The 27,240-nt window shown below is 31.1% G+C and overlaps 1 protein-coding gene across 5 annotated transcripts in view; it reads left to right on the top strand.

Moving 5' to 3' along the window:
* Positions 1 to 279: 279 nt before the first annotated feature.
* LOC121114855 (echinoderm microtubule-associated protein-like 2) overlaps positions 280 to 27,240 on the top strand; it is a 117,082-nt gene continuing 90,121 nt past the window's right edge. For 2 of the 5 annotated variants that reach the window (XM_071887290.1, XM_071887286.1), the window contains exon 1: positions 280 to 736. The gene's annotated coding sequence lies outside the window, so the exon portion shown is untranslated. Of the gene's footprint in view, positions 737 to 1,264; positions 1,614 to 27,240 lie in introns of those variants that run through there. The other 3 variants (XM_071887285.1, XM_040708955.2, XM_071887287.1) reach the window with 2 other exon arrangements.

Genomic DNA, 27,240 nt, shown 5'->3' with positions numbered 1-27,240 from the left:
ATAGATTCACTCTAATAATCAAAAATAATATATAACTTAAAATCCGGAGACAGAACCATAACGGGCCAAGAAGCCCTTTCATGTATACTCATTAGTCTTACTTTTTTAATCAGAGTCATTCATGTCGAACGAATCTTTCATGAACGACGCATCACTACCCTACTATGTACTGTAGTATTTATTTTTCTGCTTGAGAGCCGAGGGTTGTAACTTGTAAGTAGTAATAGGTACGTGAGGGGTTTTTTCTTTGTTACGTAGATATTATTTTATTAATACAGTAGTATACTGTATGTCTCAAAGAGAGAGAGGGAGGGAGAGCAAAGAGTACCTGGCATGCCCGAGTCGTACGTCAAATTTACAATGAATAGTGAGTGAAGCAACAACAGTTGCTAGAAAAATAACCGGTGTATGTATGTTCTAGTAGGTTACATTTAAAACTAGAAAGAGAAAAAAAGAGAGAGAAAAAAAAAGTGAGAAATTATAATTTTTCACACAAACGCACGTAATAATACAATCATCATCATATATATGTTTGTACTCAGGTAAAGAACGAACGATGATGAAAAAAACTTCAGTTTAATAATCACTCTCTTCCTATGATTAACAATTCATACGACTTTAGTTAAAGTGTGTGTACACAGTGCTTCAAATAATTTTTTGTTACTACAAGATACAACAGCAGCAACTACTTTTAATTCGCGTACAAAGGGGATCCATAGAATTTATATTATCAAAGGTAAAGGCTTTAGTTTTATTCAAATTTAGTTTTATTTCAAATTTTGTTTTACAAAATCAACACTTTTTCGCGCGCAAATCTTTTCTCTAAATATTACATCTATACCTATTTACGTTGTGTTAATTTTGTCTTATTGTGTCAATGCCAATCTTGAATAAAGATCCAAAAAAGCGGGAGAAATTCCTCAAGTATTTTTTAAAGTAATTATATTTACTATAGTCGGAAACATTTCTTTGGTTGTTAAGACTTGCTTTGTCCCCAATATACCCCTTTAAATATAGGCATTCATTTTGTTTCTCTTTCATTATGAGAGGGAGTTTTTGAGACTTTCATGTGTAATTTGAAGTCCTCCAAAGGATTTTATTAGCATATATATTTGTAGAATAATAATACAAATCTAATCGATACTTAATTTTGTGGCAAAATATTTTAGCTTACTTTAATGTAGACGACCACATATTCTATAGTATAAATTTCCTCTATTTATTTACATTTCGTTTTTTAATCTTTAAAGATGGGGTTTAGTCAGACGAAACATTTAAAACAATTGTTACGTTTCGTCTCGTTATCGTCGTGCAAAAAACATTTGTTGACGAATAAATTTCGCTTAGTCAGGGATTACAAAATTAACATTGATTTACGTACATACACCAGTGATTTCCAATCGTGGTGCTATTGAGCCCTTGTGCTCTCCAGTGCATCGTGAATGGATCCACGATAAATTACGCAAATAATACCTACATAAAATATTATGTTGAAGATGTTTAAAAAAATGATTTGACGGTCAAAAATCTGTAGTGATGGAAGGGTGAGTCACTGACGAACTTCATACACATAACATCAACATTTTCTATGTATTCTAGATGTCAAATGTCAGGTATAACCTTTCCGATTACTTATTATATATTAGTGTTCTGAACTTTGATGATTAGTGGAATTTTAATGAGAATTTGTTAAGAAGGGAGACTTCCTTAAATCAGTTTTTTATGTTTAGTCATATTTTGAGATATTATTTTTGGGCTGTATACACTGTAAAAAGTTTGAGAACCAATATTCTAAAACATTGAATGAGTAATTGTTCGTTAGTTGGGAAGAATGCTCTGGTAACCAATGTAATTTAGGCTATTATTTCTTCCTCTTTTTTGAAGAAAAAGGTGGAAAGATGCAATGAGCTATGTGGTTTGTCAACAAATAAGCAACCTTGAACGAAAGCCAAGAAAAAGAGAAATTCACAATTTAAGGTTTTACTTCCTAAATATAAATTGGCCCAGTATTTATTTGATTTTTTCCGGTCAATTAGGAACTTCATATCATAATTTGTGGGCCGGGAGGAGATACCTAAGAATATTAACAATAGATTAAAGCCTTCATTTGATATATGATACTTTGTTTAGTTCCCTTATGGCCTGTCAAATAGAATCTATTTTTTCTTGTTTGATCGATAATTTTGTCGTTTTGTAATTGTATTTGCAGTGCTTCCGTGTAATTTCGTCCCAGCTTGCTTTTGTGTTGACTGTCAATTCAGGAAAAAAACAGCTTTATAATACCAATTTGTCCAAGTCAAACTGATAAGAGTTCTTATCATTTGTCAATTTGTCACTTACTCGACCTCACCACTTCACTACCTAACTTTTGATAAGGACTTCTTTCTCTCCCCTTGTGTAGTCCTACATATGGACTCCTGTCACTATCTAAATACTCCCATTATGACGATGCCACAAAAGAATCCTTATAATAAATATTTTGTGTTTATCCTTAAATATTACCGAATTACATACAGGGTGTCACGGAAAAATCTGGGCTCTATCAACACTTAACCCTAAAAACCTAACAACATTTCAGTTAACTTTTGATAAATGTTATAAAAAACTTTATCAATATGGACAGGTGTACTCCATTGTAGATTACTTTCTCTCAATTTAGCTACCTCCATCTTTATATCCGCTAAGAGAAGAGCAGATATCTGTATCCTTTTGTCTTGCTCGTAGTGCGCTCATTTTTCAACCGATTTTGATACTCAAAACGGCAAATGGAAGCTACCTCTGTTTTCTATAACGAAATATACAAAAAATTAGTTTAAAAATATTTCCACCGCTTTATAATATTCAAAGAATGACTCTCCAGATTTTCATGTGACACCCGGTACATCTGCATAGTAGTTGCTTCCTGGAATAATTTCCAGGTTAAGCCATGATCTCATTATACATCATTGTACTAAGAAGGAAGCATGCGAATAAATCCATCTACACAATAATATGTGTATCAATATGCGTTTTATGTAATATCAGGGTCCTTGTGGCTCTAAAAGGAAGTAACAACGAATTTATTTTAAAATAATTTCGTCATTTTGCAATGTATATTTAATACAAATATATAATAAATAATAACGACTTCTTTGAATTGTAGCAGATGTTTTGAACTCTTCATGTTTAGATACCTATGTACAAAAATATACAGTCTACAACGTCCTGTTGTTGTTATCGTTCAGGTGCTCCTCTGTTGCTCTCTTAATGATCGATATCCTTTATGATTATTCACGTATGTATTTTGCAAATTCACGTCTTCTCATGGGAGAGTTATGTTCATATAACTTAATAAGTAGTGGTGGATTCGAGTATTGCTCGACTTTAATAAAGTAGAAAATTTCATTAAAATGACTAATATTCGGCCTAAACTACACTAAACTTGAAATATTCAACCATAGATTAATCTCATCAATAAAGACTGCAGTCTGGTCCTGATTATGCTGTTTAGTCCTACTAGGACCTATCTTTATCGGTCTTTTATCACTAAGTCATTTCAGTTGTGGAAGTTTCATCAATAGCTGGGAACCTACATCATCATTCATTAAGAGGACTTTGATTCATAATCTTGAATTGGGTTTGAGTAGTGTTGGATCGGTCTAAAAAAACTAAAAAGACGCTAATAAAATTTGACAGTCCTGGGACCGGTCCTTATTAGTATTTGATGGTAACTATAACCACTGAAATGATGTACTTACTAACTGCATCATTTCCGTTGGGAAAGTTTCATCATAACCTCTTTCAAAGAGACAAGAGGTGTGTGGCTAGAACTCTTTTTTATACGTTCTAACTATGATTAATTATTTTTTTCGTTTTTATATACTTCAACGCTAGCCTAGAGATAAGAAAATAAAAAGATAGCTAGGACTGAAAGACCAACTAATCGGTCCTTACGACCGTTGAATGGTAAAAAAATATGATTAGTGAATCAGTCCTACGACCAATCCAACATTATACATGATCATTGTTTACTTATATTCGTTTGTTATTTAAGCCACTAAAAGTGGTGCCGCCTTGTGCCAGAAAAACCTCCCTGAATAGTAATATTATTGAATAAAAAAATAACATAACGTATTTTATTCACATAGAGAGCGCTATGAAAATTCTTCTGAGTATGCTCCATTTTTTTTAAACAAGCTACAGACTGTCACACCATCTTGTGCATAGTATATATTTTTTGGGTTTGTTAATGCCTAATTAATTTTGCTTCTATCTAGCCTTATAATACTAGTATTATTTGATCTTGGAATTATTCATTATTTTCTTCAGTCCTAGCTAGGACTATGGAATGGGATGGACTGATAAGAAAAAAAAGACTAAATCAGTCTAATACAACACTTGTAATAAATAACAAATAAGTAATATTACTTTTTTGAGTGGAGAGGTTGTGTTGTGTTATGTTAAAAACTTACGCGAGTAACCTTCAATTAAAAAGGATGCAAACGTTTTCTTTTGTGAATATATTTATGAAGTCAGTTAAAAAGGTGTTGTAAATTATCTAATAATATTCAAAAGAAGTAGAGAAAAGCATGCCTCAGCCATTTGATTCATGCTCTTTAGCATTGAAATAATAATAATATATATGAAAAGAAATATGATGATCTAAAGGTTAATCATTTCAAGAAAAGTTACGTGAATGTCTTATTGTGATTTCATTCGATCCCTTTTGTCTAAATATTATTGTCTTTAAAAATGTGCAAGGTTGAAAGAAAATTAAGGACTACGAGTTGTGACTTGTAAGTAATTGACCAGCGTTGTCATAATCACGGAAGACTCTTTATGCATGATTTTTCTCCTCTCCATCATCCTTGAACTCTTTTTTTTTTTTTTTTGCTCTCAAAAGAAGAATACATTATAATTATCAGTTCATTAATAATATAACTATCATCCTTATCGCTACATACTACTTCAAAAACTCTCATGTAAAGTATCGTAACCTCATTATTTAAATGAAAAATATACATATATATACCTAGAAATTGTAGGTACGAGTTTCAATTTTACAGTACTCTTATTTAATCTGGGAGTTGTGTGTAGAGTTGCATAAAATATGATCTTCCGCTATGCTAAAAAAAAGAACAATTCACATGATTACCCTTGCAATTTGAAGAAAGGAAGAGAAGTTCAGCTGTCATGACGTTTTATTAGAGAAGTTGCAAGCTGTTATGAGGGAAAAGAAATGCACACAAGTCCACCTCCGTGTCAAACATGGCCATAGGCAGAAATTAGTCCCATTTCGATCCTGAATACTACTCAGAGTCTGTCGATATTGCAGTAAGCGTAAAAACCACGCCAGAGAAACGTCATACAAAATATGTTAACATTGGGAGACGACATGAATATGCTGACAAAGATCACGATAAACTATACTACTTCTTTCCCGCTGATGTTTGAATGTTCAAAATATGAAGAAATAATTAATAAAAACCTTCATATCGTATAGTTTACCAAAATAAACTTTGTTAAAAAATTACCTTGACAAATTTAAAGAATGTGTTAGAGGTGAGCAGCTTAGCTGTCATGACATTTCATTAGATGTGCTTCTAGAAGCCGTAAGAGGGAGAAAGTAAACACAAATACCACTCCATATCTAGCAGGGACATATGTTGGAATTACACTGATGTCGATCTTCAATTATACTCCGTGTCCAAGGGGGACTTACACTTATCACTTTCCAACCATAAGAATGTTTCTCTTCGTAAACACACGTCTTAGAGAATACTTTATGCTTAGATGTTCTATTTGCAAGAATTAAAGAGTTACTATAACAATGTTGGTATTCATAAATAACATTATTGTCAATTACAAGCGGCGTTCTAGTTCATACTTTATACAAATGTAGTCATGTGAATCAATGACTCCTAAATTCGACCTAGTTAAATCGATTTCTTTACTATGATTGCAGTGTATTTATGTACGAGTAGGTACATAAAAAATGATTTATGAATGTGATATTGAAGACTTCTTGTAATCGTCTTGTAACGAAAGAAATCAATTAGGGCTAACATATTTATTATTTTTCATAAAGGTATATTATTGAAAAAGGGAAACGACATGTATTGGGACCGTTCCATGAGGATACCAAACCTATTATTATAGTGAATTTCCTTTTAGGTCGTCTCCTCTTCTTTCAATCCTAGTTTATAGATATGTCCTTCCCTTATATCCAAGTTCTATAGTCTATTGAATAGACCAATAAGTCTGCCTTATGTTAAGAGTCCAAGAGATAAAATGAAATGTAAAATACAAGAATATCCCAGTAACGTAGGGGTTTAACCTGTGGTAAAGTTGTAAGGAAATAGGGGAGGGGCATCCCTCTTAATTAAAATAGTCTAAAATCATCCCCTTCAAAAAGATTAGGATGTAATTGCCATGCCAGCCAGAGAAATGACTTCAGAACTGAAAGTCTCTTTGTAAAGTACATGCCTAGGACTATCTAACTCAAAATGTCCGCACCATACATCCTTAGAAATATAATGCTTATGTTTTTGCTTTATACCCAATAAATCACAGTTCATCAGCCCATTCATTATTAATAACTATACCACAGCGGGGGTGAATTTCCTGTGATAGGTTATCTTTAAAAAAAACCATTATTCATATATATTCATTTAAAGCTTAAATATATTCACATATTGCGTTAAAATTGCACTTTGATTAACTGTATTTAAAAATAAAATAAAAAAGTGGGAGGAATGCCCGAACTCCCCATAATCATAATTCATCGCTAACAATTCCTCCTAGTTTGATTTTACAACTCAACTACTGGATGTAACGGTCCCAAAATTGAAACGTGTCTTCCTAAATCTATGGGATGCGTCTCATAAAACACTTTTTGCCAAATGAAGTCATCATAGATATCAGCTTGGGGCGTCATCATCAATCAATCTTCACCATCAAAAATCCAATGTTTATAAGAATAATGAGTACTTCCTTTAGGCCTAAATTTAGAGCAATGTCAAACTATTATCGTGTATGAAATATAGTAAAAGTTTCATTTAACATATTCAATGGAGGTACTTTAAAATCAGATTAGTGGAAACGATGCATTGTAGAGGGCGCTTTAGAAATTGGGGCGTTTTTCAAGGACTGATTTTATGCCACATATCAAGGGCTGATATAGTCCTAAAATTTACATTATACTTTTCTGTCTTAGCTCTTGTAAAGCTGTGGGCAATTATTTAGGTCTATGCATACAGGAAATATAGTCTTACAAAAAGTTGGGAATAATTGGCTAACTATACGAGTATTTGTTACCAACTGATTTTGAGCCATTTCTCATTATCACTTTTGGAGGAGGAAAGAATGAGAAATATAAATAAATAACATTTGAATAATAAAAGGACCCTTTTGTGGACTTTTGATATAAAAAATGATATCACTTGTTTTTGGTCAATGCAAATGACTAAATTTAAATAAATGTTTAATGAACATTCAAAATTTATTTTCAATTATTCAATAGTGTATACATACTGAAACGACGGTGATATAGCATATCCTTTTGTAGTTACTAGTTTCAAAAAGGATTCCACTAAATTAAAAAAACTATGAGAGCCAAAAACAACGGAATAATAATTCCATAGTTGGGAAGAATTGGCAATCTACTGCCAACTGATTTTGGCCCTTTTTTTTGGGCCACCATGTTCTATGTAAATTTCCTTTACAATGACTCAGGGATTTAAAGTGATTGCGTAGTCCTTGATTCTCATCGATTTATTTGATTTGATAAACGATGTTGATGTTTTTCCAAGGAATAGAGAAATTTTTTAGTGTATGTACTGTACTCGTATATACATTCATAAATACAAAGATGATTACGATACTTCAAACCTTTATTCACTCACTGAATGAAAATATAATTATGTACACGTGATATCGTGTACATTTATTACAATCCTTTCACTTTCAACCTTCATTATGTGATTTCAAAAATGTTCATTCACACAAAAAATTACTTTTTACTAAACTTTTTTTCACTTCATTCCATTCTTAACAGAATAAATGTTATAAAGAGACACTCAATTTTTTTTATCTCATTCTTTTGGCTTCTTCAATTTTCTTTGAAATTTGATATGGAGTCATAATTATTTAAGAATAAAATAAAATATCCTGATTTTTATGATGTAGTCATAGACTAAACATGATGTAATATAAAATAATTTATTAGTGCATTTTTTAGATTTACGACCCAGAATTAAATTTTATAAAATACCAAGATCGGGGATAGCAATTGGATTTTTTAAATAAGGGAAGGGACAATAAAAGGGGAACTCATTTCCCAGGATTTTTTTTTAAATTATCCGGTTCACTTTAGTAACCAATAAATGCTGTGAAATTTAAGTATTTCTGTGTATTTTATTTATAATTTATAATATACTTTGAGTTAGCTTATTCCTAATTCTTATTTTCTTCATTTGTGTCATTAAAGAAACAGAATCTAGGGCGAGAAATCTTAGTGCCCAGTCTATAGTAACATACAACATAGGCAATTTGGGTTTCCTGCTCCATGCGCCATTGTTTTTATATTGTGAAAGATTTTCTTGCAATTTTTATATACAGAAACGCTAAGAATCAGAGCTGTCCCTAGGATTATATTTGAATTTCAAATATGAAATTTTTTTGACAAAAATTTCAAAAATCCTCAGTTATTGACAAAAAAGGAAATTATTTGACTAGAAAGTACTCCTCCCAGGCGAGCTCATGACATTTGCATGCAACATGAAACTTCATAGAAAGTACCTCACTTCTACAAATAACACATTTTTCATACTCCAAGATTCCGTCCTTTATTTTTGAAGCATGTAACGAGTTAAAAACTTTTATAGGTCAAGAATCTGCGTCGTCCATTTGGTATTTTATATGACATTTGAAAAATGTTTGGAATGGATCTATGTGTGCTTGTATTTTGTTGACCTTTATATCTTCTAGCTATACAAACATCTGCTTTTATTGGTATTAGACTCAAGACGACGATTCATTGTCCTTTTACAATCTATATATGTTGTAGAAGGATTGGATATTGAGTGGAATATGAACGCCCGAACGGAAGAGATTGAACGATTAACGGAAAAAATCTTGGGACGATGTTCATTTAGCCGAATATTTATTTGCTCCTTTTTTATTGTTCTCTAAATATATATTTTACCCAAAGACCAAAACTAAAAGTAAGTCGTGAAACGACGGCCACGTGGTCAAATTAGTGTGCAAATTTAATTGGCTACAAGAATATTTTTTGTCTACTAGGATGACTCTATAAATTAGTAATGATTAAGTGGGGCAGTGGTTCCCAACCCCCGGGTCTCAGACCGTTACCGGTCCATGGATTAATCAGTACCGGGCTGCACAATAATTATTTGGTTATTTAATTTTTATTTATTATCTAAGTCTGGGACTGAAAACTTCATTTATAGGAGAATAAGAAAATATTAAGTATGAATGCAAAGTATAAAAGATAACTAATTGTGCAAGATAGTTGGTAATTATTTTTGGGCTGATATTTTTTAATTGAATTAATGGATTTGACAGGCAACAAGCCTCCACACTCTTTTGTTATTTGCATTCATACTTAATACTTTCTTATTCTCCTACCAACTGTAGATAGAATTGTAAGTCCCCCTCAATTATAGTCCCAATCTAAGCCGAGCGGTCGTTTATTTTGAAATGACAGTATTCTCCTCACTTGCGCACTAAAATTTAACCCAGCTATCGAAATGAGTAAGAAACAGACTTCATTTGAAATATTTTTTGGGGTTTTTTAAAGTGGTATTCACCAAAACAAGGCAAAGGAGTAGACTTGACATATGCAAAACACTTTGGATATCTTTGTCCGCCATTAACCTTAGATGGGACAATCTCGTTTTAAAGAAACAAGCTCAAGGTTCCTATTAATTTAGTGTTATGGCCAGTTTTTGATGATATAATAGCATTATATTATTGGAGCAAAGTTATATTTCCTTGTGTTTTATAGCATAGTAATCAGTTTATTGTTTAAAAAGTAAAATTTCAAGTGTGGACTTTCAAGTAGTTAGAAAAAGGTTGGGGCCATTGGTCTATGGTACCTCAAAATTGACGTCTTGTGAGGAAAAAAGATTTTTCCTTGCCAACTAAATTTGGACATGGTCGTCGTTTCCTACTTAAAGAGTATGAACAAGTTCAACCCTAGTATATAGTACATATACGAGATAACCCAATTCTTTCATCATTAAACATATGTGCGATAATTTTTTGCCGGCTGCAATAAATTCCATCCGCGCGTTTCAAAGTAACTGGATATCAAAAAATTTTAATCCTGTGTTGGTATTCCTTGCTCGGAATCTGCAAGACTAAAAAAGCTACAGATTTGCATATGACCTATTGAAGCATCCGCTTTCTGTCATGCTTTTTATTATTAGTTTGCACTTTTTTTGCACAAAGGTCCTAATTGACAGTATTGCCTGTATGTCTGATCCTAATGCTATTATTTTTTGAAGGGCAATCTGGTTTACATCCTTTTTATTTGGTGTTTTAATTGTATTTGGTTTTTATTCAAGAGCATTTTTGGTTAAAATAATTTTTTTTTTTTTTTTTTTTTTTGATATTTTGTTAATTAATTCTGGATATTTTAAATGTCTTCCAGATGTCCAGTTTCAGTGATATTTAAAAATAAAAGTTTATTGATCTTTGAAATAGTGTATTTGCATTATTATTATATAAATTGAAAATGGTTTCAAAACAGTAATATTATTGTAATAAGCGATGGGGTAATTAATCGCACAGAAAAATGTGTTACTGTGACAGGCCTAAGTGCATCAATGTAATAAATCCAGCAATGGAATCCCCTGTATATTTTTGCTTTGTTTTATGACAAACCTTTGTTATATTATATTACATAGATACTTAGATGGAAGAGAGATTGAAACCTGTATTCCTTTGGTGCTGTCCATGTTATACCAACATGAACAAGTGGGCATTCATTTGTAACAATGTACATAGGTCTCAAAACACCGTGTCAAATGCAAACACTCAATAGATCTTTTACTGTAGGACAACCTACCTACAATGTACATAGATAGATGGATTTTAATTTATCAACTGATGAATAGATCTTACATTAAATAAGCGTAAGAACAATGAACGATGGAACCGCATTATCATGATTAATAAATCTCTACGCTCTGTGTAATCCTTTATGAGTCAAGTGGAAGAGGGGAGCAGGGAGGCATGATATGGAACAGGATTTATGACTTTATATACAGTCTACATCATTATAATTGAATAACTGAACCATTTTCCACTGACTGATTGAGTACAGGGGGTACCCACATAACGCAGCTTTTGGAAGCATGAAAATTGCGTGTTTTATCAGGGGCGTACGCAGGATACATTATTATTATTTTTTTTTGAAAAAAAAATTCCAAAAATTCAATTCCATCCATTTAAATCGCTATCTTGGAAAACTAAGGAACGTATATATGAACAAACATTACTTTTCTACACATTGCAAAATAAATTTATTATGTCTTATTATACTTCCATAGACGGAAAAATCAATTATGAGAAGAAAACAGCACCCTATAAAGGGAGTTGGACTAATTTAAAAGACCTTGTTCTGCGGAGAGTCCCTGTAGAAATGTAGGTAGTTGTATCAACTTATATGATGTTAAAGGTTAAATCAATTAAGAATTCGGCAAATAAAATACAACGACAATAAGAGCTATTAAATTTATTATAATAATAATAATAATATCAACAACATTTGCAACATTTCCCCTTCCTTTTGAGATTGATTTACTATTTAATGACTATGGAATCCTTCATTTGAAAAACAAAAGTGTGATCCACTTTTGAACGTGTACAAATATACGTAAGAGAGTAAAGGAACTAATATCATTGATGCATAAGTCCTCTTTGGATAGAGCCTATCTATTATATTGTCATATCCTGGGAATTAAGTCAATTATTCCATTATTTATAATATATAAAAATAATATATTCCAATGAAATAAATTCTTTGGAAACCGCTCAGCCTCTCCTATTCTTTTTCATATTATTAGAAACTGACCCTAAAGTTTAGATTGTATTTTGTTGTGTGATGTCCATTTTTCTGTTTCTTTTCCCATAATCTGAACGTTGATAAGTTGAATTAGCTCGTATTAATCCATGGGAAGAATTGACCAACTACCAAATGGTTTTGGGCTTCTTTTTTTTTAGGAAAGGTGACAAGATTTAGTAGAAGTAAAGATGTATTAGATTTACATTACTATACAGTCTGCACGTCCATCGTTCTACACCATTGCATATTTATTTTGTAAATATGTATTGCGTTAAATTAAGAACAATCATCAACAAAAAATTAAGAAAAGAATAAATGTCATCTTTTATTCTTCTTCTTCATATATATATATATATAATTTATTTCCCAGTCCCATATTTCATGGACATATTTCCGTCCATTATGGGATGGGTTGAGATACAAAAAATGCTAGCTATATTTTAGAACCAACATTTGATTAAGGAGTCGTCATTTGTTCCCGATACGGCGCCTTCCAACTATAATTAATCTATCCATTTCTACATATTTCTTTGTTTGATAAATGTTTGTTACTTGAAAGCGAATCCAGAGGATTAATCAGAGTAATCCGTGTTGATAGAAGGTCACTTAATTCGTCGATAAGTGCAAATGTAGGTATTATTATCCAGACACAATTTTAAGAAACAATATTTCTAACTTACTTTTGTGTTGACGGGCTATATAATATTTTTTTAATAATTCTAATAACTTCATATTATATTCGTGAGTGTTTATGTCTAGCATTAAGCATTAAAAACATATTAGAGCGTAAAGATTTTTAGTACTTTAAGTTATACGAATAATATAAAATTTTATGTGTTATACATAGGTGCCCATGGTATCAGCTTACACGCCAAATGTACACACAAAGTAGGTACCTACTTACTCATTCACAAATATACTTAGTAGATGAGGCCGGAGACAGTAGCAACAGTTTTTGTTTATAGCTCAATTACGAAGAGCTTTTTAGGCTTAAACTCCCCACGTTTTAACACAACATACCTAAATATGTCACTCTGATATTCTTGGAATCTATTCAAAGGTTTTACAACCCCAGAGTGCTTCTATAAATTGAAGTTGAATGTCATATTTTGTAACCGTTACCATAGCCAAAGACAATCGCAAGAGTATTATGTAGATATTTAAATCGTGTTTAGCTGGCCCATTTTTTTGGAATTGGTAATCTGAAGAATTTATTTATTTTTCCTCAGGAGTTGTCATTATTATTTAATTCCTGTGTAGTGAACTTCCTTTCTTAAATAGATTCAAAGCCTGATTGAACATTAGAGCGCACTCATAAAAGATGGAGAGTAAACTTGAAGATTTGTTGCGGAAATATAATTGTAAGTCCTTATTGGACTCAGAGTAGAATTGGGTATCGATATCGGAGTAATTCTTGCCAATGACCTTGTTTGTTTGTTTCTCTCCCTCCTTACTTGCCACAGCTGATTGTAGCCGATCTCCTTCAAAACATATTTCAAATTATCAGGGTTACCATACTGATTTTCGGTTTCTTATTTTCCCTCTAGTCAAGGACGATTGTAAAAGTTTAAAAAATATCAAATTTGAGTTAAGAATGTATAAAATTAGATTGAATAGTATTTTTTGATGAGTAAATAACTAGACTTTTCATATTGTGGAATTATTAGACTACAATATATTATAATGTATATTATTTGAAATAATAATATTTATATTATAGATAAATGATTAGTATTATAGACTGGATAAATTAACTCCTTAAAAACTCTTTAGGGTGCTCCTCTGGCTAAAAACCTACGTGATGTAGACTGTAATTATACAAAATAATAAACTAAGCAAATAATAGTGTTGGACTTGTTGCAATTATCCCCTTTTTACTAAGCATTAAAATATATCAAATATCTCCTTGACTGAGTGAGTTTTGAATTTTAATAATATGATATCAACTAATAGCAAATTAAAAAATAATTCAAATGATACCCTAAAAAACAATGAAAAACTGACAGTATTATTACAAAGATAATGATCATCAAAAAACTCATTTTATACTCCAAAAACAGTTTTTAGCCAATATCTCGTAGAATAGTTCTTTAAAATGATATTATTTTTTTCCACGAAAATTTCCTTATATTATATAATTGTGATGTTAATTTTATGGATGTAGCTCCTTTGATTTTTGAGAAAAGGGAACTGTTTCGTGTTGCAACTCTCTTTTGGGTCTCCCCTACTTAGCTGTATAGGACAACTATATAATAAGTATAGGTAATAAACAAAGAAGGGGAATAAACACCTCAAAAATAATGCATTGATCATGAATGGGGTTATTTGATCAGGTTTTTCAAAAATTTAATGCAAGTGCATTGTCGTGTGCTATGCTGCATAAACATACTTAGGTACAATATTCATGTCTATTATGTAAGTTCTATTACTAAGGTATTCACACAAAGAAGAAAAAACATGTGATTAAGCATTCAACAAGGCCATTAATGATACATTTCAAAAATAATTTATTTATTCATTTAGTACGTGCGTTTGTGTATCTATACTAGGGTGCATCAAACGCCCTCTTGTTTTTGGTTTGCCTTATCTATTCTCTCATATATGCAAAAAATCAAACATGATTCTGGTTAGCCACTGAGCCACTTATGCTTATGTATATATCTCTCCGCAGTGGCATGATATAAAAGTTATTTTTCCTAACCCCTAGTCAAATTAAAGCTTTTTATGTGAATAACACAAATATAAAGATATTATACAAGAATACCAAACATTACTACAGGATGTTATGACCAAACCGTCGCATTTATCAAAAATATTTAAATTGTCACTGTGGCCACAATTTTACTAGAAAATTGGCTTGAATTATACATATGAATGTTGAAAAATAGTTCATTTGATGTATCCGCCTCCATCATCAACCACGGCTTGTATCCATGCCCGGAAGAAATAGCAAGCGTTGACAAGGTAGTTCCTTGGCATGTTGATCATTGTTTCCTTGATGGAGGCAATCAGACAGTCATTGGAGGCATGAGATGTTCGATTTGTTTTACATTTAACGTAGCTACAGACAAAATATTCCAATGGATTAAGATCTGGGTGCTGCGGGCCATGTTTTCTTCCTAATGAAGTCATAGCAGTGCTCACTCGGCCACTTCAACGACCTGTTGAATTGTCAGTCTCCAGAAGAACCTTACAAATCTTTTGTAGGTCCGGATTTGGATGCCAGTCACATTTGAGACCTCGCAATTTGAAATATCCATGTTATTTTGGACAAAAATCATCGTCATGGCCAAACACCGTTCCTTCTATGTAAATTTAATCTTCTTTATATCTGGAACAGCGGTTGCCATGATGCCCAAAACTTCACGCAGTGCTCGGTAGCCACCCAGGGTCATCCTCTGATTACGTTCGTTTTTGAATACTGCTATCAGTGTCATATATATATTTCATAGTGTCATAGGTATGAAAATTCATCACCAATTTAAATTCATAGGGAGTTTGATGCACCGTTACTCATTCTTAGTTCTAAGGAAACGATAATGTCTTGAGAAATAAACTGCGTATTGTAGTTGATATCATATTATTAAAATTAAAAACTCACTCAGTCAAGGAGATATTTGATATATTTTAATGCTTAGTACAAAGGGGACAATTGCAACAAGTCTATCATTAATAATATTGAAATGAATGAATATGTATTTAATTGGTGCTAGAATTAGTAGCTAAAAACATCATGCTCGAATATGATGTGACATGGCGTACCACATCTATTATACGTATACACAAATATGTATACGTTATATTTTGGAAAGGATCAATGAACAATTTATTTCTAAGAACTTTGCTTATACTATAACCTTCAAACCAAACCTAAACAATATTCGAATTCAAAATCAAGTGGTTTTGTGCTTTAAAATATGCCAGTTGGGAGAGAGGAAATGCTATGATAAATTACATTATGGAAGCATGAAAATTACTAAAGGGATTTTTTCTTTCCCCCCAGTTCTTTAGTGCTATGTGCAAAAGGATTAAAAAATATTTTTTTCATTCTCCCCAAATATCTAGCTACTGTATTGTAGAGAATTGTTCACAGCTTAACAACAGCTAATTTGAGTTTAACCAACCAAGGCTTAGAATACTATGAATGTACATGAAGTAATTGGTTAACTATTAGTTAATTTTGGGCTAATTCTTTCTTTCTCTTTTTGAAGGAAAGGTTGAGAGATGTAATTAACTCTAGCTACATTCCTTCCATACAAAAATACATAATGGCCTCTTCCACTAATTCAAAAGTTTTGCACAAAATGAATTTTTGTTTCTATTGTACAAAAAATAACAGGAAATCATACTTAAAAAGACATTTCTTTTTAAGAAAATAAAAACCTTATCTGGAGCAGAATCGACATAGTATTTAGAGATTCGTTAAGATTTTTAAAGCATTCTCTTGCATACCTTTATAATTAAGCTCACATATATGTATGTTTTATTTTGTATGCACAGGGTGGTCCAGAAGTAGAGTCTCATTAACCTTAACATCATTAAAGTATTGTGTGTAGAGTTTTCAGATTTATTACCCCAGCTCACACTCCAAATACATAAAGCACAAGAATTGTGCAAGACCATTTTGTGTGATTACTTTAGGGACAAAAAAAAATATTCCTCTTTCTTCACCTGACCTTTACCCCCTTTGACTTTGTAATGTAAGGTACGGATGAGGGGGGGAGGCAATGCTGGTTCAGGCTCGGGAAGAACTCCCCCTGATGGATTTTTTACTTTTTCTTATAAAAGTTTTTCGTCAGGATGAAAAAAAAACCCACACAACCTAAAAAATTTAATCCTGCGGACGCCTAACAAAAAGTTTGATGAGCCTTTGTGGAGCCGAAAGAGCCAATTCTCTAAAAAGAGTCGGAATTCCCATCACTTGTACCTAGACATATCTTTTTCCCCCATGCAAGATGTCGTTTTTTATGATACCACAGATGACGTCATTATAACATTTATTTTCATTTTCCATTACTCTGTTTGCAACTTTTTTTTCCCTTTGCAGAATCCACCTTGTTAATTCATTTAAAAGGGTGAGTTAATTCATGGAGGATGGGTTTCGTACTAATCTACGGTCCCAATGAGTGTGTTTCAATTTTTACTAGCATGTACAAATATTGATCTCGTTTTCGCCCGACTAGTTTATAGCTTTGGTACAAACAAGAAGCAATTCAGTGAGTACGTGTCTCGCCAAGTTGCTCAGAACAAGGACAAGCTCATTGAATGGGATAATATTGTCCAATTGCAATAGGACTATATAACATCTGTAAAAAGTATTAGTAAATATCGTTCTTATACAAGCCATAATCTGTGAGTGATTTACTTTTTTTGATGAGACTCTAATTCTGTAACACCCCGTACTTACACAAAATAAATAAAACTCTTTTAAGCCTGAGACTTTGTGTTAGGGTGGTATATGTACATACTACATAGGTATATAGAGAGGTAACTATGAGGGAGGGACTACAAGATTGTTATTCAGTCTATGCATGTTTTGGATATACAAGTATACAACTTCCTTTCGTTGTTTCATAAAAAGTCGTCCTTCTGTGCTATGGGAAATGTCTCCCATCATTTCTACGCTCGGATAAGTAGGGAGGGTTAATACACAATATGTGATGTGTACTAGGGCCATTAGTTACTAAACTTTTTTCGGATTTTGATTCATGATAGTGCGGAAAAAGTTGTTGTCATGTTGTTAGACCTATGCAAAATTTCATTCTTCTACAATGTCATCATCCCTAGTTTACACATCTCGCTGAACAAAAATTATTAATAAATTAGTGAATAAACATTAAAGTGAAGCAATATTGGTTATTTTGCTCAAAATAATCTTGATAGACATTTTTATAACCTATAAAAATAAATATATTAGTAAAATTATTATTATAGTTACTCAATAGAGCAAAAAAAGAGAATATTGTGAGAAAATTTTGAACCGTATGTTTTAATCTTTCTTTTCTGAAAAGGGACAAAAAAAAATATGAGAGCAGATCATCAAAACTTCCTTACGTTATTTTCTCTTTTAGCTCTATGGGGTGACAAAAGTGTTGGATTGGTCCTAGGACTGATTGCCAAATCAGTCTTACTATATAATAAGATACTGATAGTGATAAGTCTGTCTTTTAGTCCTACATTCTAGCTTTCTTTATAGTTATTCTCCACTCATAGCTAAGATTGAATAATATTAAAACGAAAAAAATAGTAAATGATAGCTAAAACGTATAATAATAAGTTCTAGCCACACACTCCTTACTTTGAACTTCAAGTATCTTGTCTCTTGAAAGAGGTTATATGAACGGTTGAAAGGACATAGTTAGTAACTAGGTCATTTAAGGTGTCTTAGTTACCATAAAAGACCGATAAGGGCCGACCAATTTTATTTGGACCGGAGGGATAGGACTGCAGTTTTTTTTTAACCGATCCAACACTACATAATGACATTAGAAGACAATTACTGTATTATAAGTTCAGAAAAAGTCTATCAAAATATTTTTATGCATAAAAAAAATATTTGTTGTCGTCTTTAATGACTAAATTATACTTTTATAGATCAAAAATTGATCGAGATGTGGGACTTAAAGTTGACGTCGATAAAATTTTGCATAGGTTATTTTCCTAGCACATCACAACCATTTTTCCGTGCTACCATGCATCGAAATTCGACGAAAGTGGTATAAAAACGCGCTCTCAACAATGTACATACATAAATGTTTATCTTTGTATCATGAGGAACATTATTTATCTACCTATATATCTAATCATTGAGTAGGAGTACATAAATCAATAGCATTTATGTACTCTCAAAAATAAGGTATACTATTTAACAAAATAATTAAAGCCATGAATCTTTTACGAACGGGTTCCATTTGTAAAAATAAGAATATTACATAATGCATATGTATGTAATCAAATGCAAATTCCTACATACAAAGAGAATGAGTTTGCCAAAAATATCATATTGTGTGTCCCTCATGTCGAATTTAGATAGGTGCCTTTTATACTGTAAACAATGTACATACTAATTTATGCCATTTCTGTAACAAATCCTTTGTGACTTAGTGTGTATGTTAGAGTTGAGTTTCGGGTTGAAAATGATCGGCCTTAGAATGTAATAATTTGTGGGCGTAAGAAAAATACATTAAAAAGGAATACAATTTTTAGTTTATCTATGTTGCGCCCCAAACCACATACTGTCACAACACCTTGAGGAGAATATATATTTTTTAGTTTGCTTATGCTTTTGATAGACTTTTTTTTTTTTTTTTTTTTTGACAAAACTTTAATAATTTTGACATGTTTGTTTATATAAAATGTTGCCTTTTTGTCAAACTTTTAGTCAGAGGGGTGTAACAGGGACTGTTTCTGTCTGTTACAGATGACGTAAATACTAACATATCTAATCACGGTATTATCTCTCCCTAAGTCAAGTGTTCTGAACGTGAATTGGTTGAATTATAATAAGCTCATTTGAAATGCTGAACAATTTCCAACCGTAATAATTATTGAATAATAAGTCTATATTTAGCTGCTAACTACTGATTTTGGGACTTTTTCAGGGTTCTTTTTTGGGGAAAGGTTGCGTGATTCAATAAAGGTAAGGATGGGATATTCGTTTAGCTTGCAATGTAAAAAATAAATTTATGAATATAAATGTAAGACGTATATATTTAAAGATCCATCGATCTCGGAACGAGTCCAACCATACATAGTGCATATCCAGTATTCCTTGTCGATAACATATCTAACAAAGCATGTTCATTATATATACATATAATTATTACATCAGAATAAATTCGCCCACAGACTTTTTTAGTAGCTAAAGTGATGCATTAGTATTATTAGAAGTAGTAGTAACAGTAACGGAAGTACACTCGTATTAGGCTTCCTACGATGATTTATACTTACTACAAAGTAGATGCATATTTAATGTATGTTATACTAAGTAGGCATACATATATGTACATAATGCGTCGGCACTTTGGACCACTCAAAGCAATTACAACTACTAGTTTTATAAGCCCCATATGACCCTAAAAGAGATCCTTCTTCCCTTGCAATGCACAATCAATTTTTCTCTCTCACTCTGGTTCTACATTAGTATGAGATTAGTGACAAACAAATTCTTAAATTTGGTCAAATAATACTTTATTTTTTTAGTCCTGTGTATGATCCATACGCAGTACTAAAAGAAAGGAAGCGTTATTTGACCAAATTTAAGAATTTGTGCATATTTGTACAATCACTTTGAGCACAAAGTAGATTTAATTATTGGAAAAATGTGACAAAACACTATAAGAATCACTTTTTTGGCTTATTGAATATACCTAATAATTATTTTGCTAAATATATATTTTAAATTAAGGTACAATGATTAGAAAATATTAATATCATTTGTTCTAAAAGTCAGTGTTTAGTAGTATAACTTGGATGAGAGTTTAAAAAAATGTACATATTGTTATTGATATCTATCTATACATATTGTAGTGTCGATCCGTATTTAGAAATGAAGACTACTGTCCCGTCCAGTTCAGTCCTACAATTTATTAAGTTAGTTCCTTGATGACGTCACTCAACCTCATTTCTTTCTTTGAATCAGTTATATTACTAGCAGACCGAAGGACTGACGGTCTTATGTGCTGTCAGTCCTTAAGACTGGACTGGACTGAATAAACAAAACTAAATAAATAAAACTATTTTACGGATAGATTTTACAAATTTACCTTAAATTGATATCTACCTTGTATTAAAATTATTAAACACATTCAAAAACCCGATATATGATTTTTAAAGTTTTTGTCATTTTTTTCAAATTTTCATGGTAAAAATTGTAATAGTTCAATGAAATTACACACATATATTTATTAGCCAATAAAAGCTTAGATACAGCTTGTTCGGACAATTTGGGACATCAGGCCCACCCTAATGTGCATACACCTGGGTAGATAAACTCAACTAGACTATTATGGTGATAGTTATTATCATTCCTGGTCATTAAGTCTAAATAACATACCAACTGCTACTTACATCTTTCTGTAATTTAAGAAACTAACCACAGAGTATTTCATGAGAAAAACAAGACAGACACCTTTTGATTAAATAAATTGGACATGTAAGGGCGAGTTTCCACATATATCGGACGTTTATTTCTTACGACGTGTACTTATAATTTTGAAATATACTAATGGACAATAATTTAGTAATAATCTAAGAACTTGGTATTTTATAATCATTAATCTTCAACCCTCAACGATCTCCTTTTCAAAATACAGAGTTCCTCTGACTTAAAATGTCTCTTGTTTGGGAGAGAGAAAATGTAATGATAAATTTAATTATTAATTTTATAGCCACGGCGTTACCTCACAAATATAAAAATCTACTTTGTATTTTCTTGTCAGCTGTATACTTTTCTAATTATTTTTCATTTATCAGTGTTCTTATCATCGATGATCATGGCATTCCCTTACTAGCACAAAAAAAATATTGTGTATTTGGTTATCACCTGAAAAAAATTCTGCTTCTTTTCTTAATCAGAGTTCTCAATGTTGATTTGTTAAATTAGAATTAGTTCTTGTTAAGCTCTGAACAGTTATTGAATTATAATTTCATAGTTGGGAAGAACTGACCAACTACCAACTGATATTGAGCTTGTTCCTCCAGTTTCTTATCGAAAGAAAAGGTTGCGTGATACAATAAAGGTAACAACGATTGGATTCGTTATTGCTTTTTCTAAGCACTGAATAATTCCCACTATCAAACATTTCTAAACGATCTAACATTAGGGAAGAAATGACTGACTAATACCAAACTGATTTAAGCGTTTTTTCTATTTCTTTTTCGAAGAAAAGTCGCAAGATACAATATAGGAAACGGCGTGCTACTAATGTCTTATTAATTTATATTGTCGTGGTATTTTTTATTGAACAAGAAACATCTTACATCACAGAATCTCTATATTTTCAAATAGAAAATTGTCAAGGATTGAAGTTTATAATATGCAGAGCTCTTCAAAAATGTGTTTGTGCATTCCTAAACACATTGTAACAACGTTTACAAATCCTATATATGCGGAAACTTACCTTAAGTAGGTATGTAGTCCGGGTTCTCATTTCCCAGGAATTGTCTTTGAGTAGGATCCCATGAAATATCGGGATCACGTTAGTAAATTAGTAAATAATAAAAGCTGTCAAATTTAAGTATTTCTTTTTATATTTTAAGAAAAAAGAACACATTTTAAGCAGGTCTTACACATATATTCTCAATTATCATTTATATCATTATCACTAATAGTGCACGGATTGAATTCCGCAACCCGATACAACCTGTAAAATAAACTTAAAAAGTAAATGGTAGGAGAGCTTGAATCAATCGAAACATTTTGGTGCTTCGTATTTATGATGCGGTACATATACCACATCATAAATACAAACTATAAACTGTAAAAAAAAAAATCTCAAGATTCCTTATTACGAATGTTTTAACGTTTAGTATCTACAGTTAAATTATATTGATTATATCGTGAAATGATAGAATGTGGGATGGTCCGGAGATTTTTCCATAGATGTAAAACTCCGAAAAATCTCTATACTCTGAATAAAAAACCCTGTCAAGAAGGTTTTTCCGATGCTTATTTCTTTACGAATAAAAGCACATTATTACATAATAACATATGTCCATACTATATTCAATTCATTAAGTAGGAATATCAGAGATGGAAACCATAGGGATTCGTTTATTTGGATTATATCTCGGTTTTATTGAGCTATAGCTTGAGGGCTCTCATTAATTGATTATAATTTTTAATAGGTACTTAGTATGTAATATGTTTTTTTAAAGAGATATACTCCCTACATCGTTAATTATAATAAATATTTATTGGAAACTCCAACTGAGTCACAATATATTATTAGTATTAATATTAAAAATATAGGAACTACATGTGGATATATTATTTATAATTTATAAGATACATATATAGGTGTGTCTCGTCAATCTCTTTGTTTAATGCACTTTAAAGCCATGCATAAGAAAACGTTTGTAGATTAGGGTGAGACTGGTGTCCAACAAACTCTTCTATTTTGACGGATAATGCTTAACCTTTTTTGGTACTGTCTATCTAAAATGTATTCCTCTCATGTATACTTTTATTATATATCAGATGTTATTTCATCGTTAAACAATTTTTTTCCCCAAAGTATTTCAATAAATTAATAATTAAAATGGAAGGAATTAGATATTTTTAGCTTATGATCCTACTTAGCTCGTCTTTAATCAATCCAAACAACCCCAAAAAATGTACAAATCTAGCCATTTTAGATGTATTTTTTAGTATGTATTAATTATATTTAATTCAATTGTCGGTATTTTTTATTGGCATTGAAAACAGTCTATATAGAAGTTTCACTGACGTCATCAATTGCTTTATAATTGAAGGAGACGCCATTTTTGGGATCAAATTTGATATTTTTACTACATTAAATGGACGAAATTCCTCATGAAACTTCATCAAATGGCTTTAAGAAGGACAAAAGACTTAACATCTACATTAAATACTATTTGATACCAAATAAAATAATGATATTTGAATATAATAAAAGTAGAATGTACAAAAAATGGCTAGATTTGTAAAACTTTTTTTTTATTTATCAAATAGAGAAAAATGTGATAATTGGAGAAAAATATCATATTCATTAATTATTAGTTAAATTTTATCTGTAGTGTACAAAAAAGATTTTAGAACGATGTAATAACATATTTTTAATAGATATTACTCATTAAGGTAAGATATATAAAAAAACTAGGCAATTAAGGTTATAAAATTTTGATTGACAGTAAGGTTTAAGCTCTTTTATTTGTTGGTCCAAGTTTGACATCCAATAGTTTAATATTAATGAAAAAAGGGTATTCATAGTTATAAAACTTGGTTATTTTGGCCCCAAATGGCGGATTCTAAACTTTCATGCGTTCGCCAGGTGAATATTGTAGAGGTGAAATTGCACAGATATGTTCAATAGAACAATATACAGAAGTACCAAATAAAGATGAAGTTTTGTAGGAGTAAGTTCGGTTATCAACCTCACCCTAATTTAGGTACGAGCACATATATTACACAATGAAAAGTGAGAATTACATACAACAATATGAGATCTAAATGACATTTTTTATAATATGCAAAATATATAATATTATAATCCTTCGTCCTTGCTCTGAAGGACTTGATCCTCTCTCTTTCTCTCATACACACACAGGGACACAAACCATTTCTCCTCCTCATTATATACTAGAATAAGTAATTACACTCAGATGAAATAGTTATAATGCCTCTATAACTTTTAAAACATGTTACATACGATTGGAGTGAGTCATACATTCGTGCATAAAAATAAGGTTATTATATTAAATAAGGGGAAAAAAGAGGCATGATTATTATTTCAAATGATGTTCTTAGCATTTTACTACATGGGTTGGACCTCATAAAATCCTTTGCATATTTTACCTTTATTTCATGAATCATCTTTCTTAAAAAAACATAAAAAAAACATCTTATATAATATTAATAAAATATAAAGTTCTTATTTCTTCGTAAAAATTAGATTTAAATAACCACGCAACCTCATCATTTCTGATTATAGTGACTTATTTTAAATAACTAGTTCAGAAGCTTGAGGTACAATTTCATAATTGGCATTTACAGGGGATCGGCTTTTAGTTTTTAGACCTATTATTCCAAGTTGGTTTTACTTAAACCTGCTTAAATATAATCCAATATATCTACACATGTCTACTAATGTTTAAACATATTTTAAGGTTATACCAGTCAGTGATTTTCACCAATTCCATTTGATTATGAGTCTTGAAATGTTGCAACTGTCACCGTCGTTAGGGACGATTGTAATAGTTTTAAAAAAATTATAAGGTTTGAGTTAGAAATTTCCAAAAATTGACTAAATAATTATATTTTTGATGCTTAATTAACTAGACTTTTCAGTATGTTGAGTTTTTAAATTTCAATATATTAAAGGAAATAGTAAGATTTATATTTTACATTACTGATCAGTTTTATAGATTGAAGAAATTCACTCTCTAGAACTCATTAGGTCCTGTTTTGGCTAAAAACATGCTTGTTGTAAAATGTAATTACATAAAATAATAAAAAAGAATTTGCACTCGCGGGAAATATCTCCTTTGTACTGAGCTTTACAGTATCTTAAATTTCTCTTCACTAGGTGAGTTTTTAATTTTGATGTAATGATATTAACAGATAGCAAAATGATCAATAATTCAAATGATATAGTTTTCATTAAGAACACTGGAAATGAAATATCACTATTTCAAACATAATTATCCTCGGAAAAACTACTTTTCAACTTCAAACACAGGGGAGAAGGGGTCAAAAGGAAAGTTTTTTAGGGCTCATAGGCATTAAGTATTTAATTGTTACCTACTAGTTACTTCTTTGTTAAAGAGTGAATATATAAATTATTTTTCTTTTCTATTAAAGTATTTTCTTGGAAAATGAATAATATTAAACGGGCATTAAAAGTATGAGTATGAAAAATGTTTTTAGCGCGTTTTGTATGGATATTAATCATTATTCATCGTTTTTATGAAAAAATAAAAATATGATTATCATTATTCATGGTTTACAGGATTTATTAGGAAAGAAAGTGATTTATATCACATCCGACTATCATCACATATCAGGATATGTTAATGTTGAAACATAGTTTATTTGACAATTTATTTCAAAGGACTTCTCAAATCTAAAATCAATTCTCCCTTTTAGAATGAAGAGGTTTTTTGACTTGAAACAAAACGTTTATATGAAGGAAAATGTCTGTTCCAAGACTGTAGTTTAATTACACTTCTTTTTTTTTTTTTGTGGCATTTTCCCTCCTACAAACAAGTTACATTTCAAGTTACAGAACCTCTTCATTTTGCAAAGGAGAATATTGGGGATGCTTAAAGATATAATATGTCAAATGGTTAGCTTTACTGTATATTGCAACCTTTCCATCAAACAATGCTTCTCAACTATTCTTAAACGACTAACAATAGTGAGTTCTTCACAGCTTAACAATAGATTTTATTGGACTTTAACTGATCAACGTTGTTCAGTCACTTTTATTGTATCTGCAATCTTTTCGCTAAACACAAACAGAAAAAAGGTCAGAAATCAGTTGGTAATTCTTCCCAACTATGGAATTAGTAACCAATAATTGTTGGAAATCGTTCATTATAGCCAGACAACACATGTATGTAACTTTTCTACGGACAAATGAACAATTTATTTGAAAAAAGGTTGCAACTTCAATAATTTCCCTTTTAAAATAAAGAGGTTTTGTGGTTTCAAATGTGTTTTGTTTGAAGGAAAAAGCTGTTATGATAGATTAAATTTTGAAAGCACAAAAATGACTACCGTGGTATTTTCTCTCTCCTTAACAAGACACATTTTAAAACACATAATCTCTTTATTTTGGTATGGATAATTGTTGACGTTGAAGATAATAATTTGCAAAGCTCCCAGAAATAAATTGCACTGTAGACGCATGATAGATATGGTTACTCAAGCTATTTGAATTCAAACAATCAACGTTCAGAAGCTTAATAGAAGGGGGAAAGAAGAAAAATCGAAAGCTGACAATAAAATACAGTCTAAATTTTTATTTATCGCCCTGTATTTATATGTAGAGTTTTTAAGAATGAGTTTAACGTAGGACGCCTTTCTTGATGTTACAATTCGCCTTGAATCCTAAAAAAAATGAATCAATAAAACTCTTTTCCATTAATATTTCAGTAGATATTTCTATTGAATTAATGTATGTAGAAATTGACAATTACCTTTCCTCTTGCTTGTTTTGCCAAACATCTTTTAATGGATTTGCTGGATTGTTTAATCAATTATTTAGCAAAAGCCTTATCTGTACACGAAACATTAATTTATCTTATGAAATGGCACCTGATTCTGCTTTTTCATATTGTTTATTACTGGGTAGCCAGGGTATTCATGTGTTGACTTGAGTCGATAAATAAGTAAAGGAAAATACGTTAAAGCTTTAAAAGTGGTGAACCGAGCCTGTTAGCTTGAATAGATTCCTTATCTTACTGATATCTTTTTTCTAAACGCA

This window comes from Lepeophtheirus salmonis, chromosome 3, assembly GCF_016086655.4.
Source record: "Lepeophtheirus salmonis chromosome 3, UVic_Lsal_1.4, whole genome shotgun sequence".
NCBI lineage: Eukaryota > Metazoa > Arthropoda > Copepoda > Siphonostomatoida > Caligidae > Lepeophtheirus > Lepeophtheirus salmonis.
The sequence above is the reverse complement of the archived record's forward strand: the minus strand, read 5'-3'. Positions and strand labels throughout refer to the sequence as shown.